Consider the following 16,666-nt stretch of genomic DNA (forward strand, 5'->3'; position numbering starts at 1 on the left):
GCAACAGGGAGGAGGACGACAAGGAGCAGGATGTAAACTCTATCCTAATTTTCATATTATTATTTTATCCTTCATTGTCTTTTTCTCAACCTTGATTGGTTTATGACAGGACATCGTGGAGGTTAATGATTCTGCAGTAAGGATGGGTGGCAAGCAGACAGGCTTTGGACCTTAGTCTTCCCTTGCGCATTACCTAGGACAACTCCTCCCTGGCGATGTGGCCATTTTCCATAATGAATTTACTCCCCAAGCCCATTTTATGACTTGGTCATTGAAATATTTGAGCAAGGTTTTGTGTTTGAGCACCATTGCTCAAACTACGCATCTTGTGTTCCTAGTGCGTAGATCCCTTGTATGCACAACATTTGGCACTGGCTTCCGTGGTAAAGTGCTTGCCCAGATAGGGATACATGCTTCCACTAACTCAACTAACCCAGAGGCCATAGTGCAGTCCCTCTTGACTAAGGAGTTGTCTTACGCGCAAGAGAGGCACCAAGAAATGGTCAAGAAAATTATGAACTCCTCGAATACATGATGTAAAATCAACTTTTTAGAAGTAATAAAAAATATTTCGAATTGTCTCTCTATCTTGTACATTCTTCTAAATGTGATCTATCAATCTTGAAAATTGTTGTAATTGGTGATATGTTTCAATAAGCTGTGTCTTTTTTGCTTGAAGTAGCAACATAGAGAAAGTTGGCTGCACATGATACTTCTTTCAACTTACCTTAATTTTGGGGAAAGTAAACACATCGGAGTGAAAAGAAGTGGTTTCTCTAAAGTAATTCTGCAAAAACAATTGCTTTCACTTAATCTATATTTTTTAAGTATCCTGAGGGGAAAAGAAGCCTACCAAGTGCAAAAAAAAAGGGTGGCAACAAGGGCATGAAAATGGCCCATCCATCAGTTTTGGCCAATTTGCGCACCCTTGTGGCCACCCTTTTTTTGCATATTGAACCTATGTTTGCACTCAAGGACACTAAAAAAGATGAGATCAACTCAGAATTTAAGTTTTCAAGCACACTATCACCTCCTTCAGCTCTACTTAATACTTCCCTGCACCAAAAGGCCCAATTACATTGGACATTTAATTTAATGCTGCATGGACACTTGGTTTCACAATATGTTAACTTTTTTGGTATCCTATGGGGTAAACAAATCTTGAAAGTGCAAAAAAAATGGTGGCCACAAGGGCGCAAAAATGACCCATCCAAAACTGATGGATGGGCCATTTGTGTGCCCTTGTGGCCACCATTTTTTTTTCATATGGAACCTATGTTTGCACTCAAGGACACTAGAAAAGGTGAGATCAACTCAATATTTTAATTTTCAAGCACATTATCACCTTCTTCAATTGTACCTAATACTTCCCTGCACCAAAAGGCCCAATTACATTGGACATTTGAAAAATCTAATTTAATGTTGCATGGACACTTGGTTGTACAATATGTTAAGTTTTTTGGTATCCTATGGGGTAAACAAAGCTTGAAAGTGCAAAAAAAATGGTGGCCACAAGGGTGCGCAAATAGGTCATCCAAAACTGATGGATGGGCCATTTGCGCGCCCTTGTTGCCACCATTTTTTTTGCACTTTCTAGGCTTGTCTACCACATAGGATACCCAAAAAGTTAATGTCTGTTTTATATTTAACTCTTCATGTTCAAAAACAATAAACTCAAAACACATGGATAATAGACACAATTGTTAATCATATTGCAATTGCAAAGTCATCTCATTACAAAGATAAGGGTGTGCAATACAAAAAGAGGGGTAACTTTGGCTAATGCTTGAAGTCCTGTCGTAATCGATGTGCAAGTTGCATATCTTTTGGTTGTATTGTCACTCGCTTTGCATGAATGGCACAATATAGGTTGGTATCTTCTAACACCCAAATGATGTGGGCTTTTGTAGGTTCTTGAATAGCCTCTAGCGCTATTGCTTGCATTCTATACTGATTTCCATAACTTTGAAGCACTTACTTCACTGTGCGAGCAAATGGGGCGCGTCAAATTAAAAGCTCTGTATTCTTCTGGTAGTGCCGAATTTCTACAAATGCCCTTGCTATTTTCCGGCACCGCTACGGTTGTCTTGGGGACACTTGCACATTTGCTGGCTGGCGGCGTTTATGCTTGTTGAAAAACTTTGACTTGCACATGTTTACATGCTTATGGGATGGATCTGCAACCTCTTATGATTTATCCACTTCCCTTGGATCCCGATCTTGTCGTTTGGGGAGAGCCCCCTAGCCTCGAGGCAGTGTCTTCCCCACAACGAGCACCCGGTGTGTGCGCGGTATATCAGCTCACTGCCATGGTGGATCTGATTCAATGTCTGTATGGACCACTCGAGTCCTGGATGTCCTACTTGTGATTTCTTGCACGATGGAACCTCCCTATCAGACTCTGGTGTTTGCTGGGCCTCTTCGCACTCCATAGCTAAGCGTTTGCTTCATTCTTTGTCTAGGTGTTTCTTCTTGAGGACGGAAAGATTCTACAACCCCTCGATGACTCTTGTGCCCTACTACCATGCCCACTGCTAGAAGAGTGCCTGGAACGGCCAAGTGTTCGTGGCCGTTTTCTTGTGCCTTGAAGCCATGCCGGCTTCTCACATCCTTGGAGGGTGTTTTTGTTGGCAGGCAGATGCTCTTTTGCGGTTTTTTTGGTGTGCGCCATTTGCTATGGTAAGAGCTCACATGTGTTAAAGAAATGAGTGGTTTATGAGAGCATGCAATATTTATAGGGGCCCATTTAAAAAGAGCCATGTTCACACTAATTTTGAAAAAAACTATTATCTTTTAAATCAACATGCCGTTAAGAGTTGGACTATGCGTTCACGTGTAGTGACTCGCACAGAATCCACTTTGACCCTTGTCGCACTCTGCATTGGCTCCATGCAACATGCTTGGCAGGGCCTTGCGACATTTTCCACTTGCTACTATGCTCTTGAAGACTCCATTTCCGCACTTCAATAGCAATCTTGGATTGTTGCGCATGCTCCATTGTGAGCTTACGAGCAAATGTTGTGCGAAAAAACCAGTTAAACATCTCCTCCAAATAATTGGATTGCACCATTCCACCACCATGTCAAGTATTTTTTAAGTACACCCCCCTTGTTCAATAATGGGACTTCTCTATGCCTTGAGTGTGAAAAATTTCAAGCGATCCATATTTGTGCAAACAAGATATGATGTTCACATGAGTAAACGATCCAAATTATTTAATGGAAACAATCCCTTGTAATAAGTTCACCACGTAACATGGATTACCATATAATGTGTGATGTTATTTTCACCCCAAGAAAGGGTGAAGACCTTGGTAAAATCCACCAAAGCTTCTTGAAATGATTGGAGTTGTTCTTCTATTGTGTTGTTAAGGCCCATAAGCTTGACCATTTTATCAAAATGTGCCCAAACTTGCTTGCGCTTGTTTGCAAGCTCGCCATTTGAATCATTGTCAGTAGTAGCTTTGCATAACTCCTTCCAAAGCTCCCAAAGGTTACCTGCCTGCTGGTTGAAGATGTTTTGAGCAACATATCGACCTGGCTTTCCTTGGGAAACTTTCTTCAAAAATTGTCTGGCTTTTGTCCACTCATTGACACTTGTTGAGCAATTTCATGGGCCTCCCTTGTGTTCTTTGCAACAATGATAGACACATTTCCATCGTGACAGCCAATGTAATTTCAAGAGTACCACCACTCTTTCGATCGCTTCCTGGGACTTTTCCAATGGTTTCATTGTGAAATCATAGTCAATGTGGAGCATAGTCAATGTGGATCTTCAATAGCTTATCAAAAATGCGCATGAATGCGTGTAATGTACAAAAATGTACATTTGATAGAGGAAATGGAAAGATTGGATACCAAGCGTGGTCCTTTTGATCACGGTCTGGGGCATTGAGCATGGGACACATCAGAATAGACACTTCCCATTCTCTACCTTCATCTCCGACATCACGACAATCCAACCCTTGTTCTCCATGCCCTTGCCATGGAAGCATGGAACCGACGTTTGTAGTGCTCTTGTGTGATTTTTGTCCGTTAGGTTTGTATCCTCGAGTGAAAAATGGACAAGGCATGAGCAAAGAAGCCCCTTGTTTGCAGCCAAGCAAACACTTTATGGTCTTCAAGTCCCCACCTAAGTGCCACTCCACATCATAGCTACCAAAACCCTCAACCTCCAACTTCTGACCTGCAATTTGGGAGGTGTATTACTGTTGTGATCCATGGAGTTCTCTCAAAAATCCAAGAAATTACTCCATTGGTCTGTTTGGGCACCTCAATAGAACCCAACCACCAAATGTCTTTCTCTGATTTCACGCTAAAAGATGGGGTGGGAGATGCCAAGACCTTATACTTCAAAGTCTATGATAAGAACAAAACCAAAAGAAAAAAGTATAGTGTGTCACCTTCTTCAGGTAACTCGTAAAATCTAAGCATCGCTTGTTGAAGTCTTCTAAGGTCCACAAAAATATTGTTCCACATTGTGTAAGGAAAGCCCTTCTCCGGAAAGTCTTATGAGATTGTTTCTAACCTTTTTCCCTTGCCTTTGTTGTGCACGAAGCATAAAGGGAAGTTGGCATTGTGTCCTCAATGTGTAGGTATGTTCTAATGGGGGAGAACACATCTTCGTTTGTGGCCTTCTTTGCGAGGTTGACCTTGTGCGGAACGGGAAATGGGTTTTCCACAATGCCATGATCTTTGAGGGAATCCTTTAGGAGTTGAAAAATAGCATGATAGGATTTGGTACTGATTCTAGCCTCATCATAAGCTTGTTGCACGTCAGCATCACTAACCACATTTTTCAATTTATGCATAAGGTCCTTGGTGACTGCATCCTTAATATGCTTACCTCTAGGTGATTGTAAGATAGAAATCACATCCTGGGTATTGAGACAATGTGAGAAGGTTAGCTCGATCATCTTGGCTTGTTCCACCGCATGCCTCTTGGATGAAGTTTCTAGCAACCAATAAAAATAAACATTAGAAAATAGTGTGAAGTAAGAATGCATCATGCAAGTAAAGACAAAATCACCTTCTGGCTGTCACTCGTTGTTTGTGTACTCCACCCAAATGTGCAAGAGTTTCAATGGATGAATACGCGCATTTGTGTTCCCTTGCACCAAGGGGTGTTTCTTACAAGTCTGTGATGGTGTTGGCAAGCTTCATAATGTGGGATTTCTTTTCTTGCATTTTTTGTTGAAGAGTTTCAACCACCCTCTCCGAAGAGGCAACATTCTCTTGTAATGCCACCGTCTTGAGGTGAAGAGCTTGACATTTGTGCATCCACATATGCAAAGAAGCACCTGCACCCATACACAAGCCTGCTTCTCCCCTCCCAAGAAATTGAAGAAATGTCAAAAGACTATTAAAGGATGGATGGAAGCGGCTTATAGGATCGTAAGGGTACAAATGGCCGTCCACCCAAATGTCAACATTGGTCTCACCAGTGACGCGACGTTCTTGTGATGACCTTTGATCACCCTCACATACGGTCTTCGATGCAAATGTCGTGGGTAAGTGAATATGTATGTTTTTGGTGTGCGGAGTACGTGGTGGTGGAAGCAAACGATTTGTGATGTCCGTGAGCACCATTGCAGCTGTTGCGTGAGGAAGCAAAGGATGAAAAGATAGAGGGGGAGGGGGGGAGTGAGGAAGATGGGAAGAGAAAAGGAGGGAGGGGGGGGGAGGGAGAGATTGGGGAGGAGGAGGAAGGTAGGGGCAAGGAGGGAGAGGAGAGGGAGGGAGGAGGAGGAGAGAACAAAGTATTTTTTACTTTTTGGGAGAAAAGATTTTTGAAAATTGAACTTTCTAGGCTTGTGGGTTAAAAAATGGGTCCCATGTGCTCTTTTTGGATATATATATATATATATATATGCTGGGAGGGAGTTTTAAGTAAAAAATAAGTGAAAATGAGTTTTTTTTTTAAAGTCAAATTTTGACTCTTAGTGACCCACGTAATATGGTCACACCCCTATACTTTCTTCACTTTAAAAAAGCTAGAGAGAGAAAGTAACCCCTTACATCCACATCCTACATTTGTTTAAAACAAAGGCTAGAAAAGCTTACTCAAACTACCTTCTTCAATGCCCTACACAACATTAGCCTTAATCCCTAAAAATAAAATTCCTTACAAGGCCTATGCAAGGTCCATATTTCTCCTAATGATCTAGAATCCTCTATCCACATCTAGCAATCAGCCCTTGGCTTGGGTCGGTGACCCCCCTGGGTTTTTCCTTGGCCTTACATCACTCCCCCTTGGAGAAGTGCTTTTGTCCTCAGAAACAAAAGTGGAAAACTTCTTCTTAAGAACATTAATGTTTTCCCAAGTGGAACCTTCTTCCGGTCTGTCTTTCCACTTGACTAAAACTTGTTGCCGCAGATGATGACGAGTACGTAAATCATGATAGTCTAAGACGTGTTCAGGCTCATGCAATTGGGATGGAGGCTCAATGAAATCAACCACAATTTTTTGGTCGATGACATTGCCGTACTTATGTAAGCACTTACATAAACAACTCACATAAAATACCAGATGAATATGAGAGTATGCACGTATGAGGGTTTGTAAGCCCTTGCACCAACTCGCTTGAGTATCTTGAAAGGACCATGATAGCTCGGAGATAATTTAGGAGTTGGCCCAGTCTTCAAACTTTTGGAATGCTTTGGGATACGTAAAAATACCTCTTCCCCCTCTGTGAAGGTAACTTGCTAACGTTTTTCATTAGCATACTTCTTATACCAATCTTGTGCTTGTCCGAACATTTTGACAAGCCAGTCTCAACATTTCTATATGATCTTTGAGAAAATCCTTGACCTGTTGGAGCTTTTCCATTGTCAACCCCACCATAATCGTGACCTAGGTTGAAAACCATACATGTGCATGAAAGGACTAAAACCGTTAGCTACATGATTAGCACTATTGTAAGCAAATTCAAGATTAGGGATATAATCTTCTTAATTTGATTGATTCTTGCTAACGTATGCTTGTAGCATATCCGCTAAGCACTTTTGATCGACCCTTTCAATCCAACCATCCGTTTTAGGATGATATGTTGTACCTAGGTTGAGTTTTGTACCAAATTGTTTAAATACATCTCTCCAAAAGTAGCTGTTAAACTTGGGATCACGATCACTCAGGATGTTACTTGAAAATCTATACAAGCGGTATATATTATCCGCAAATAACGTGTTTGACTCTAGAGTCTTAAAGATTGACTTGGTTGGAATAAACTTGCAAAGTTTAGTCAACCGGTCTACTACCACCCATACCGAATCATGACCTCGTATAGTGGTTGGTGAATCCACAATGAAATCCATAGAGATACTTTCCCATTTATTATTAGGAACAAGAGACCTCCTACCTTCAGAGGCTCTGCTTTATTAACTTGACATTTCTAGCAATGTAAGACGTAGTCTTGAACATAGCCATATAAACTTTCCCGATAGAACTATCATTGTATGAGAGTGTAAGTCTCACAGGGTGCACTATGTAAACATGTTAATGTATAGCGTGAGTTCAGTAAGAGGGATTTTTTTAAAAAAAAAGTTTTAGGTGAATTAACAGTGATACATTGACAAAAGGGGGTTTATATTCCATTTGAAAAAGTTTCCTAAAATTAGGACTCTTTTTATTCATTGAGACATGTTTAAAAGGGTTTTTTTTAATACCCTTCGAACTCACATTATATAGGGGGTTCTCAATAGTGCACCCCCCGAGGTGTAAGTCTTCTTAATGCTCGGGTGCCCTGCACTTGGACTATTGTGACATTCATAAAGTTTTTGGTGCCAAATGTCCATGTCTATTGGTACACACACTCTCCCCTTGTGGAGTAAGTACCCATCATCTATGAGAAAATCCTTTCATCTCTGCAGCTCATCACTCAAAAGAGAAGAATCAAGTGTGGAGGTTAAAGAGGCACTATCAGCATTGGAGTGAGAAGGATCCCTCATGTGCACATAGATCCACACTTTCAAGTATTCTTCATCGTGCTCACATTTTCCCTTAAGAGATTTCAGAAACTCGCTTTGTGTCTCAGTAAAGAGAAGAGAGTTGATCTCATGCCTTTGACTAAGATCATCCACTACCACACTATATTTGACCTATACGATGCTGGAGCTTTGTATCATACTCTCAACCCACCTGTCCTTTTGAGCCTTCAAATTGAATTGTTTTGTAAACCATTTTATGCTTTCATGGTCAAACACGATCTCAAACTATCTCCAATAAAAATAATTTTTCCATGTCTTCAAAGTTGATACCATTGCATAAAGTTTTCTCTCATAAGCAGAAGAATTTTGTTGGGCTGAATCAAGCTTCTTGCTTTTGGATGCAATTGGCCTTCCCTTCTCTAGAAGGACTAGTCCAATAGCACAATTACTAGCATCCATTTCTAAAACAAATGGCTTCAAAGAATCTACAATAGCTAAAATAGGAGTTGTATTCCCTTCGGGTTGACCAATGCCCTAGCTACTTTCATAACACTTATAGACAATGTCTTGAGACCATATTTGGGCAAGTTTGTAATTGTTTTTCTTGACTACATTATCGTGTATAGTGTGTCTAAAGAAGAGCATTTACAACATCTGAAGCAGGTGTTTGAATTGTTACAAGAATATAAGTTATACACCAAAGAATCGAAGTGTGATTTTCTCAAGGATAAGATCACAATTTAGGGCATGTTATTTCAGTTGATGGTTTACACATGAATCAATCCAAAGTGGATGCCATTAGGTGTGGCCGTCTCCCAAAAATCTAAAAGAGATTCAGATGTTCTTGGGATTTGCAAGTTTTTATCAACGGTTTGTTAAAAACTATGCTCATAATGTGGTTTTGATGACATACCAACTAAATGCCAAACGCAAAACTTTTCAGTGGGGTACATCTCAACAAAAAAGTTTTGATGCTCTCAAGGACGGGAATGTAGTCTTGGGTTTATCTACAAGACTTATGTATACTTGATAATACTCTGACTGTAAATCTATGTTGGTAAAGATGTGAGCATGGGTGAGCTTATCAAATAGCTCAACCACTCTTGGAAATGGATACTCATTCTTAATAGTAACCGCATTCAATCCTTGAAAGTCTATACACATGTGCATGCTACCATCTTTTTTCTTCACCAATAAGATGTGAGAAGCCCATGGTGAAAAACTGGGTTGTATAAAACCTCTATTAGATAGTCAACAAGCTGACGTTCCACCTCAACAGCCTCAAAATGACCCATTCTATAGGGTGGTTTACTTACTAGTTTATTGCCTACAACCACGTCTATGCCAGGTTGCACAGCCCATGTTAATGATAGCCCTAGTGACAAATCATCTGGAAATACGTCTTTATGTTCCATTAATAATTCTTTTAACTTATTAGCCACATTTTCTTATTTAGGAGAGAGTGAAGTAGCCACATATGGATTATCAGCATTTAGAAAAACATGACACATGGAGGAACACAAAAAAACGTCTTCTATTTCATTATGAGAAGTGAGCTTCATAAACTCTACTATATAAATGAGTGGCAAGGAAGGCACATATTTCTCTCCCAATAGCAGAACGTGTATGCCATTGGATTTGAACATCATATTGTTGTGCTCACAGCTACGCTTAAGTGATGGTCCTAAACTATGTAACCACTCTTGACCCAGTACCACATTTGCCTGCTCCATATTCATAACTTGGAAATTCAAGGACATGCAATACCCCTAAATTTCCAGTGGCACATCTTTCACTTGAGTGTCTCACACCTCGGCAACATGGTCGTGCATCATCGCTGCCTTGTAACAGTGGGAACTCGGATCCTGGGGCAACTTGAGCTGTTTCACTAACTTATAGTTGATGAGGTTATGTGAAATACCATTTTACACCAAGATCTACACCTTGTTCCCTTGGATGGACCAATGCATATGCACCAACTTCATGTGAACTGATGATCGGTTGCCACATGGAGGCCGTGATATAGTGTTAATGCACCACTTTGGTGTCTACTACTTCCACATTGGAGACATAAGAAGAGGACTCAAGAGGCAACAACTGCACCATGTGCACTGCTCTCTCTTTTCCTTGGTTGGCAGATTTTCCCTTGGGACAATGTCGTGCCCACTCCTTAAACATGTGAAACATAGTTTTCCATTTTTTAGCATGTGAGGACCCCTAGACCCCTTGGGTTTTCTGAATGCCTCCAACGTATCTACTATAAGCTTTCTTTTATTGTGCCCATGTTATGTGTGTGTATTTGCATGTGTTGTGGCAAGCAGATGATTATTATGCAGTGTTTTCTTATCGGGATCGTCGTGTTGCACTATAGTCTCCTCAAGCATCTTGGGATCTTGGAGTCTTGACATGCTTCTTAATCCTTGGTGTCAGACCACAAATAAACCCACGCACTTGTTGAAAGGTATATAACCCCTCAAGCTTGAGAATGGCATCATGGTAGTGCGATATATACTCCAACATTGGTTTATGCTGACGCATAGAACATTTATCCCAAGCAGACCAGCTTTTGTCCGCTTCATTTGTGGGCAGAAATTCTTTTCTAAATACGGCCTCAAATGCTTCCCAAGTTTGTGGTATGATGCCCTTCTCCTTGAGAGCCAATCCACCATTTGTAGGCCTTGCCTTCTAGCATCAGACTTGTTTGCAGTGCCTTGACTGCATCCGGGGTGCATCTCAGATCGTGTATCCCATCCCATTTACTAAGAAATATATTCACTGTATCTTTTTTTTTTCTGACTCCTTTCCCCTAAAAATTGGTGGTTTTTTATTTTTCAACAAACCATCCACCATTTTTGGAGTGAGAGAGTGCAAAGAATCTGGATTGGGACCCTACCCTTGATTGGAGCCTTGCTCCTGTATATGCATGCGAATAGAGCTCTTGGTGGGCTACTGCATATTATTGCACTCCTAAGTCTTATAATTTAGTGACATTTTCATTCAAACATGCAAAATTATTCTCTAATATAGACATGGGTGTTGGAAGTGCACGAAACTCTTGTATGTCAAGCAGCTCATAGCATCATCCGGCCCTGGTACCATGCAGGTACCTTCCATGAGAGTATCCGACTGCGGATCAACATCAGGTGGATTTGGTGCAGGATGCTCAAAATCAAGCGTATGATTCATGTTAATGTATGAATCCATGGAGGTATGTGCTATGCTAGAAAGGTAGTAACTTAGCTTAGAATTAGGTGAATAAAAACCAAAGAACACCCACTACTAGTCGATTACTTGGCTGTGCCGATCTCAAAACCACCAATTTGGTGTCGATGTTGAAAACAAGTCCATAGCCTTCATCAAAACACCTTGATGCTATGCAAAAAAACAAGGCCATAGCCTTCGTCAAAAACACCTTGATGCTTTGCCAAATTGCTTTGAAAACTCATCAAATTCTCCATGTTGTCAAATCCTTGGGTGTGTCACTAGGCCGATTTTGGCTTTTGGAAACTTCCTTGAACACACGCAAATGTGAAGAACTTTTATGACTATTGGATCCGTTAAAATTATGTACTTTGTTGAGTTTTTGCATCCAAAGCTATGCACTCTGCCAAGCTTTGTTAGCTTTGTGGCTGCAGGGTGTGTGTCAGGGGTGGGTATGCACCCTTAACTGATTTTTTAGGGTGGCCAAGGTGCCCAAAATTGGGTGCCTTGGTTTGAAAGAAAAGCTTCCCAAAATCTATGGTAACATGCAGGCAACACAAGAGAGTAGGAGAGAGAGAGAACTCACAGGGTGAAGCTCTACTGGCCACACCACAAAGTCGAGAAGTTTTCATCATATCAGCACGAAGCTTGTAGAGGGATTTTGCACTTGGTTTGGTGCGGGTCAACCTACCTCTCTCTGTGTGTGTTAGCCCTCTCTCCCACACCATGCTCGGCCAACTCTTCTTGTCTCCTCTTCTTCTCCTTCTTCCATGGCTTTGCATGCTCATGCAAAGTCATGCAACCACGCTCCCTTTGTTTTTTCCCAAAAAGCTTAAAGCTCTAATACCAGTGTGAGAACCCAGGCAACTGCTTTTTGGATTCTTTTCCCTAACACCCTCTTCTATAGCCCTTCGTTTGGGTGCGTGACCCTCTTGGGTTTGCCCTTGGCCTTACATCTTCCTTCATCTTGGATTTAGCAAAGCACATGTCACATACTAGAGATTTTATAAAAAAATTATGAGTCATTCCAGATGAAAAACTAATGTTTCCATGTGTGCCCTATGGAAGGAAGATACATAGCATAATCAGAAGTCATCATGACACAATTGAAAAATACGCATATCAGAGGTGACTATTTTGCATGCAAGTGTTGATTAGCACAGTATTTGGTTGATCATGCATCATTTGTGTAGTAGAATAGAGGTCAAATCTTCCTTTATGCATGGAGACAATGAACCCTAGCTATGGTGATAGGAATCAAAGAACGAGATGGTAGAAATCAAGTTTTGGTGCAGATTCTCTCTTTGGAAGAGGATTGATGCTGGGAAGCTCCAATTTTTGTGATGATTTCTTTAGTAGTGACCCTTTTTATGATCCATTGTTTACCAAGCCCATGGTTATGGGCATGGGCATGGGCAACGGTTTTATTTGGTAGGGGTGGCTTCTTTGGCTATGAAAATCCTTTTGGCATGGACATGGACATGAAGCGCCTTTTTGATTGCTCAGAATTTCTCACATGTTCTGATGGCACCTTGTTGATCATCAACCCTCTCAACCTCCACCTTCTCAACTTGTAAGTACTTCTTATTAACGCCTAGGTAATTTTTGCCACAATTGAAAAGTGATGTGAGTGAGAACACTGAGCCTACATTTGTATGTATTTGCACTAACGAGATGTGAGCTACTAGAGAGACTGAGTGCATTAATACTCGAATCTCCCTCCCTCATAATCAAGCACCAACCTTTGCATTCCTTGCCTCTTCTACACTACAAGAGGTACTTAATATTAGCGACGCTCGCAGTGCGACGCTCAAATGTGAAAACCCACGGCATTGCTATAGGCGTCACTATGGGTGTCGCTAAGTTATAAGTAACTTAGCGACGCCCATAGCGACGCCGACAAGGGTAAAAAAATAACCGAGAGCGTCCAAAAACTCAGATCGCAGATCTGAGTTTTCGGCGCTCTCTCTCTCTCTCTCTCTCTCTCTCTCTCTCTCTCTCTCTCTCTCTCTTCTCCACACACACACACACGCGCGCGCGAGGAGAGGAAGGAGAGCAAGGTATGCTCCTTCCCTCTCCTCACTCTCATGTTCCCTTCCCCTCTTTCTCTCTCCCTCTCTCTCTCTCACACACACACACATTGTGTTTGTGTGTGTGTGTGTGTGTGTGTGTGTGTGTGTGTGTGTGTGTGTGTGTGTGTGTGTGTGTGTGTGTGTGTGAGATGGAGAGAGAGAGAGAGAATGCATAAACAGAAAGAGAGAGACACATGCATAACAAAAACAAAACGAGAGAGGAGAACACAGAGAGAGAGAGAGAGAGAGAGAAGATAGAGAGAAAGAGAAGAGAGAGAGAGAGAGAGAGAGAGAGAGAGAGAGAGAAGAGAGAGAGAAGAGAGAAGAGAGAGAGAGATATAACGAGAAGAAGAGACAGAGAGAGAGAGACAGAGAGAGAGAGAGAGTTAACGTAGTCGCGAGAAGAAACTATCCCAAGACCTAAAGATCTAGTCGCGACGAGGAGTTGAACTCAAGACCTGTTATTCATGAGGGAAATGGCATAACCAATCTATCACATTTGGGTGATAGAAAAGTTATACCATTTTCCTCCTTTTATTGGTGTGCACACACACCCACACACACACACTCGAGAAGAAGAGAGTTTAATTTAACGTCGTAGGAAACTAATTCAAGAGACCTTAAAGATCTAGCCGACGAGGAGTTGAACTCAAGACCTATTATTCAAGAGGGAAATGGCATAACCAATCTACCACACTTAGGTGATAGAAAGGTTATACCATTTTTCTCTCTTTATTGGCACACAGACACCCACACACACACACGAGAAGAAGAGAGTTTTAACGTCGTAGGAAATTATCCCAAAAGACGCTAAAGATTAGGTTAGATGTAGACTTACGTTAGATTAGATTTAGGTTTATTTAAGTTAGATTAGATTAGATTAGATTTAGGTTTATTTTTAGTTAGATTTATGTTTGATTATATTTAGGTTTATTTACGTTAGATTTAGATTTACGTTATATTAAATTAGATTTAGGTTTATTTTGAGTTTAAGATTAAATTAGATCTAGATTTATGTTCGATGAACTAGCTTTTTTTAGATTTAGGTTAGATTTTAGTGCATGTCAATGAAGGTGCGCTCATGATGGTAAGCATCGTATGAAAAACACTTGCTCATATGAAAAACACTTAAAAAGACTCCATTTTCCTACATGAGAAAATTTATTGCGCTCACAGCCTCGACAGTCCATGCGGACCAGCAATTCCACCTGCATATTTGACTGTTGCTACCATACAATAAGCCATCATGATCAGCCAATGGAAGAGCAAATTTAGCCTAGACAAAAATTAGTGATGCAAGATGACGATTCCAAGGGTCTCTCTCTCTCTCTCACACACACACACCACAGCCCGTCAAATCTAGAGTAAGAATTAAGTGCTTCGAGCAGGCATCAGCTACATTGCAAGAATGGCGTACCTGCATGCTACAGACAAAGATCTACTTTTAAAAGATGTTAAGATGATGTGAAATGCTACAGCTAGTGAAGAGGCAAAGGGGTTTTTTCCACTACATACACTATCATGTAGTGGGTTTTTTCCACTACATGCACTATCACGTCTACATGCACTATCATGTAGACGTGGGTATGTAGATTTCTTGTACCCACAAATATAGGCATTGAACAATAAAGATGAGATTATAACCCGGTGGTTCTGATCTCCGTGCACCTCTAGACCGAGGTGTGCGGGGATTGGATGTAACATTTAATGGCCTAATAACTTTTGTGTAGCGGAAATCAGCATGAACATAGTGGGCATTTCATTAGAATAGCTTCCTAATGAGAATTACAAGAGTGCTTGGGTGGAGAGAGCAACAAAAAGCATAACACCTAATTAGATAGCATCGACAATACTTTCAAAAGAGAGAGAAATTAAGCTATTGACAACAGTTGAGGACCGGATTTGCATGGAGCCGGTCCCCCCTCCAAAAGGCTTTGTATTATAGTTTCTCCCATCAAGAGAGACATTGTACAATACAATTCTTTGTGTTCCTTCAAGACTAGCTAGTGCAATGAAGATGGAAGCTTCATACACTAAGCAAAACACTAAATCAAACACAACTTGAATTATCCCCGTTCTCAGACCCAAGACCTCACACACCTTCGAAGATGGTGAGAGCTAGCAGGGTATGAGAGTAGATTGAGAGGAAGAAGGAGTATCTTACGAGAAAGATGTACATCTCCTCACATTATCACTCATATTAGCATAGCTTAGCTTAGTAATTAGCTTGGTAGAGAAGATGAGCATGCATTGAAGCTTGGCTCTTGGCTGGATTTGCATCCACATGCCAAGAGAGTGTTGATGTAGGCTTCTATCTCACAAGCTTGGAGTAGGTGATGAGCTCTCCATTAAAGCTTGGGAGGAGATAGAGTATTCTTCCTTCACACATGGTCAAGTGTGAGTGTGTGTGTGTCAATGCCAAGCAAAAATCAGCCCTCCCTCTCTCTTGGGCGAGCCCTAGCTGCTAATTAGGTCTGGCTTTTGCCTCATTGGACCTCCCCAGGTCAAACCAATAGGAATTAAGCAGCATAAGTGATAGCCTTCTGACATGTGTCCCCCTTTCCCCTTTTGTGAGAACTTTAGGTAATTAAATAATTAAACAAAACTCTCATTGGACCCCTTTGTCTCCTGGCCAATAGAAATCAGGCAAGCCATGAGGCTTCTGAATGCTCATTGGACCCTTTGGGAGACTGCCCAATAGTCTTCTAGGAGACTTAATTCTCATTGGTTTCTTTTATTAAATGTTTTTAAATTAATTAAACTACATTTACTCTAGCTTAATTCTCATTGGTCCACTTCAAGGGTCTTCCAATAGGAATTGGGCACACCTTGTGGGCATCTGGCCTAGGGAGTTGACATGTGTCCCTCATTCCCTTTGTGTAAAGGGAGCTGTGTGTGTGTGTGTGGCTTTCTCTCTCATCCCCTACCTTTGGGGCTCGCCCCCTCCCATGTAGGGATGTGAAAAGACTTTTAGGGCACACACTAAGCATCCAATTTTCCCTAGGGTTGACCTTTGGACACAACCTTTGAATTTTGGAACCTTAGCATTTTGGAAGTCTTAATGGGCTGAACCTTAGGGTCTTTTTGGCCCATTGTTTCACATGGCTCTTTTGCAGATGGCCCCCCTTTGGATCCCTATTTTCCCTCCTTTGGATCCCTACTGTGGCCAGTCTGCTAGCTTAACCAATATTCTAGCTTTTTCTCCCTTGGCACTTCCCCACATTAAATGATCAGTTTAATATGAGAAAATCATTTAGGAGAATTAGATATTGATTATTATGACATTACCTCTCTCTTGAAATCATAGTCGTCCTCGACTATGGTGTAGAGAAGATAAAGCATATGCATGAGTCCTTTTCTTAGCGGGTAGAGGATCCCTATGTTACCCTATGACATCATTCCATAATGGATGACTAGTCCATTTGGCGCTTGAGAGCCTGAGGCTGCCGCAAGCATGTCTGCACATTA

At 41.2% G+C, this 16,666-nt stretch overlaps 1 pseudogene; it reads right to left on the reverse strand.

Annotated features, from left to right (window-relative positions):
* Nucleotides 1-1,779: 1,779 nt before the first annotated feature.
* On the reverse strand, nucleotides 1,780-11,129 carry LOC147459079 (uncharacterized; annotated as a pseudogene).
* Nucleotides 11,130-16,666: the final 5,537 nt, after the last annotated feature.

Source organism: Adiantum capillus-veneris, chromosome 4, assembly GCF_014529385.1.
Source record: "Adiantum capillus-veneris isolate H3 chromosome 4, ASM1452938v2, whole genome shotgun sequence".
Taxonomy (NCBI): domain Eukaryota; kingdom Viridiplantae; phylum Streptophyta; class Polypodiopsida; order Polypodiales; family Pteridaceae; genus Adiantum; species Adiantum capillus-veneris.